The sequence below is a fragment of the Thamnophis sirtalis genome, unplaced genomic scaffold, assembly GCF_051295495.1.
Source record: "Thamnophis sirtalis isolate CommonGarterSnake01/CBP01778 unplaced genomic scaffold, rThaSir2_p1.2 scaffold_2, whole genome shotgun sequence".
In the NCBI taxonomy this organism is placed as follows: Eukaryota; Metazoa; Chordata; class Lepidosauria; order Squamata; family Natricidae; genus Thamnophis; species Thamnophis sirtalis.
The window spans coordinates 175,777,575-175,781,882 of NW_028261382.1; the positions used below are offsets into that span (position 1 = coordinate 175,777,575).

The 4,308-nt window shown below is 39.7% G+C and overlaps 1 protein-coding gene across 1 annotated transcript in view; it reads right to left on the reverse strand.

Moving 5' to 3' along the window:
• SERPINB5 (serpin family B member 5) overlaps positions 1–3,727 on the reverse strand; it is a 16,105-nt gene extending 12,378 nt beyond the window's left edge. The window contains exon 1 of the mRNA XM_087703877.1: positions 3,596–3,727. The gene's annotated coding sequence lies outside the window, so the exon portion shown is untranslated. The remainder of the gene's footprint in view (positions 1–3,595) is intronic.
• Between the last annotated feature and the right edge of the window lie 581 nt (positions 3,728–4,308).

Sequence of the window (4,308 nt, forward strand, 5' to 3'; positions counted from 1 at the left end):
GGGAAATACAAAATGTACTCACCCATATGGAAAGTATAGCTTTGCTTTCCATGCTCAGATATATACTCGGATTTTGCATAGAATTGATAAATAGTCAGAGCATAAGGCTCTCTAGAGAAAGCTACCATTTTTCATATTATTCCATCAACCTAAGTAAAAAATAAGGTGCTGGAATAGTTTCTACACATCATGAGGATAATGGGGGTACTAAACTTTATATTACAATCATACTTAGTGGTTAGGGTGCAGTACTGCAGGCCACTTCAGCTGACTGTTAGCTGCAGTTCGGCGGTTCAAATCTCACCGGCTCAAAGTTGACTCAGCCTTCCATCCTTCCGAGGTGGGTGAAATGAGGACCCAGACTGTGGGGGCGATATGCTGACTCTGTAAACCGCTTAGAGAGGGCTGAAAGCCCTATGAAGCGGTATATAAGTCTAACTGCTATTGCTATTGCTAATCTCACCGGCTCAAGGTTGACTCAGCCTTCCATCCTTCCGAGGTGGGTGAAATGAGGACCCAGACTGTGGGGGCGATATGCTGACTCTGTAAACCGCTTAGAGAGGGCTGAAAGCCCTATGAAGCGGTTTATAAATCTAACTGCTATTGCTATTGCTATTATAATCTGCCTTTTTTTCCCATGATAAAGCAGAAGGAATTGCAGCCCTGGAATTCACAGGGATCTCCCATGAAATTTGGACCCAATCCACATTCTCTTGACTTGAGCAAGGTAGCACTATTGTTGCATCATGTTTCTTCAAACTAGGCCATGCCTTAACAACCATCCCATTAGCAGCATGAGACACAACTGAGTTGGATGTTTTCCAGAGTCTTAGAAATAAATGAATAAAGCTAAGTTCACCTTCATCAGCTAAAAATTGCAAGAGAGATATATAGACTGGCATTGGCTCCGGGTCACTGGCTACTTTTTGGATGCTAAGATGTTGGAAAAATGTTCTCCTAGTGCCTTGGCCTCATGAGCATGTTAACTAAATTGTTTTTAGGGGAAAGATTTAGAAATGAGGGACGATTGTACTGCCAAGGAGAGAAAGGAGCTGTCACTTCAGATAGCAAATGTTGGAAGATGACAAAGGGGTTCTAGAAGGGAAACAGCTATAAAGAATGTTTTGCCCGCTTGTGGAAGTGTGAATTTGAAGCAGTTATATAAACAGCTTGCCTTGAAAGAGAGGAGGGAATGAGAAAGAAACTCAAGACTGACTCACTAAGCATGATAGCGGGATGAGAAAAATTGTACCAGGCTTTCAAAATTCTTATACTCTGTACCAATGAAGTGGAGTTCCAGTACTCCTTGTGGAGTCCTCTTTCCTGGTCTGGCCTACCTCAAAAGGCCGATACTGCTTTCAACAGGTGTGGTGAAGGACACTGTCCTATAACGCCAGTTTTTAAATTCAAACATTTTATTTCATTTTCATTTTCCTTTAAACAATCACTTAAATACTGTGCAGTTAAAAAAAAAAGCAATAAACACAACTCATAACACTTCCATCCTCCATACACCCTTTCTTCTACCCCTCCAACTTTCATTTCTCCCCTCCGACAATCCCCTCTTCTACTTCCCCTCCCCCTCAACCATTCCTTTCTCCCCTTCCCACCATCTCACCCTCCTTACATTCCCCTCTCACTCCCTCTTTACTTCTCCCTCTTCTTTCCCTCTACCTCCTCACTTCGGTGTATATTTACTATTCATTGGTCTATTCGTTTTGTGATTTACACTAAAATTATAAGAAAGAAAAAAAATTTAAGGGAAAGAAAAAAAGAAAGAAAGAAAAAAGCAACAGTATCCAAGTGCATTCATTGTTTTAAAAAATTGAATCTATATTTCCACCCTCCCCCCCTCCCCCCCATGAACCCCCCTCCCAGACCCCCTTCCGACTTCCCAGATCCCATTCCCGACATCGTTCCTTATCAAGCAAAGTCTGTATATTGAAACCAGATAGATTAAAAGTTAAAAAATAATAAAAAATAAAAAGGAAAAAAATAAAGGAAAAAAAGAAAAGAATAATTAAAAAAAAATAAAAGGGGGAAACACCAGTTTTATCAAAGCAAATTTGGTTTAAGAAGACAGGTTGCCATTTGGTTCCTTGCCTGAGTCGGTAAAACGTTTTTGGGCACGTTAATAATTACGTTTGCTCAAGTTATATTCTGATGTAGAATGCATACTTAACAGCCTTGAAGGACAGGTTTTCTGTTTTAGCCTCAACTACCTTGCAAGGTAGGAGGAATTCATCATTCCTCCAAGAATTCAGAGGAGCTTCCATAAGAATCTCTTTTAATTTTATTTCCATAACAACAAACTAGTTTGGTGAACAGTTTAAATCAGGTTGGTGTCTAAGAGTGGACTTGGATCTGAGTCTCCCAGTCCAAAACTGTATTCATCCTTTTAGGAATGGCATGAATAGAAGAAGCCAAATTCATCAAAAAAAGAGAAAAGAGGTATGTGGTTTTACTATCCGCTTTGAACTAAACAAAGGAAGAGGCTTCGCTTTTATTTAAAAATTCTAGGTTTGGATAAAATCATAAAAGTTGGCATTCTTCCTCAGGATTAAAATAATAATAATAATAATAATACGGGGTAGAAAAGTTATTGGGTCTGTAGTTCCTCCTCAGACTCCGACTGAGTTTCTTTCCATGCAGAAAGAGAAGGAAGGGAAATGCTGAACGAATGCAGAGCCTTCCTGAAGCAAACTTTAGACTCATTCATTCCCACTCTCATGCCTGATTCAGTCTACAGAAACAATCATCACCTCTTTGCAATCTTCTGTATATAAAAACACAAGACCAGACAATCACCCTTGCCTGCTGAAATAAAAATCGGCCTTAACGTCCTCTTAAGTCTGAATAACATTTGTTATTTGATGTGCAACATGAAAGAACCTGAGTCGAAAGGCCCACACCCCTATGAAAAATCTCACCTTTAATCAAGTTTCTACTAGCAATCTCATAGACAGGGTGATTCCAATACAACCAGGGAAAAGACACTAGGTAGCTATTCTATCTTAAGAGATTTGTCTGACCTTGAAAAAAAATGGAGAAAGAGGTGGAGGAGAAAGGGGGAGAGAGAGAGAGAAAAAGAGAGAGAGGGGGAGAGAGAAAGTAGTGTGGAAGGAGAGGAAGATGACAAACAGAAGACACTATTATATAAACTCCCTGCCCTTAAATTCTATAAATGAAAAGGACAATTGCACAAGAAAAGTCTTGCCTATCACACAACAGACTAAAATTTATTGACCAACCAATCAATCAACAGGATAAGAAAGCTTATTATTCTTGTTCCACATTGTAAGATGCGGCTTTTCAAAACAACTTGCTAAAAAGTGAATGATTGCACACAGTATACAGGTTACATCAACAATCTAATGTACGAGCGAGAGAATTATAGAAATGTTCCAGCAACTGCTTGCTTTAAAAATCTATTGTCCATCCGAAGTTATGCAAAATGGGGGAATCCTTCAATTCCTCCTGCAGTGTCCCCCCCTTCTTTTTTTTAATTATTTTCAGCTCCACTGGGCCCCTTATGAAGGAGCCTGAACAATTGCTTAGACATCTACAAAGGGTGTAAAAGATATTCCTCACTTACCTTCTTATGTAGTAACACTATTTCCTGAACTGAGAAATAAAGAAGAGGTAAAAAGCACAACCGAAAGACTGGTGTTACTAGTGATAGTATGAAGCACAAAGACTGAACTGTATTACGGTAGTTTACCTGAACTCTGATGCCACTCCTTATTTTGGGCTTGTACTTATCCTCCCTCTCCCTCCCTCTCTCCCTCCCTCTCTCCCTCTCTCCCTCCCTCCCTCCCTCCCTCCCTCCCTCTCTCTCTCTCTCTCTCTCGCTATTAATCATCCCTTTTGGCATTTTACACATGACGGGATTCAGACTGAGCAGGCAAACTAAAAGTTTCCAACAACTGTAACATGCTCCAGCAGGATGAAGAGGTTTTACAAAGGTTTCTTTCACACTGCCAAGAGGTTTTTGGTAAAAGAAATAGAGCAATATCAGACTACATGATTTATGGATTCCATTCTAAATGTGTTTGGGGTGAATTGAACCTGAAGATGTTGCAGCTTTCTTAAAAAGAACAATGCCCTGCCTAAGGAAAGTTGGAGGAGGGAGAAACATTAGAACATGGAGAAACAAATCTGATTTTTTTCCATTTTCGGTCTAGCTCAGCATTTTGTGGTCATTAAAAAGCCAAAAAAAAATTTTTAAAAAAACTGCTGCTTGCTAAATGCTATTATTGTGGTTGAACAAAGCCTGGATTTTGATGCAAGTGAAGTCAGCAATGTTTC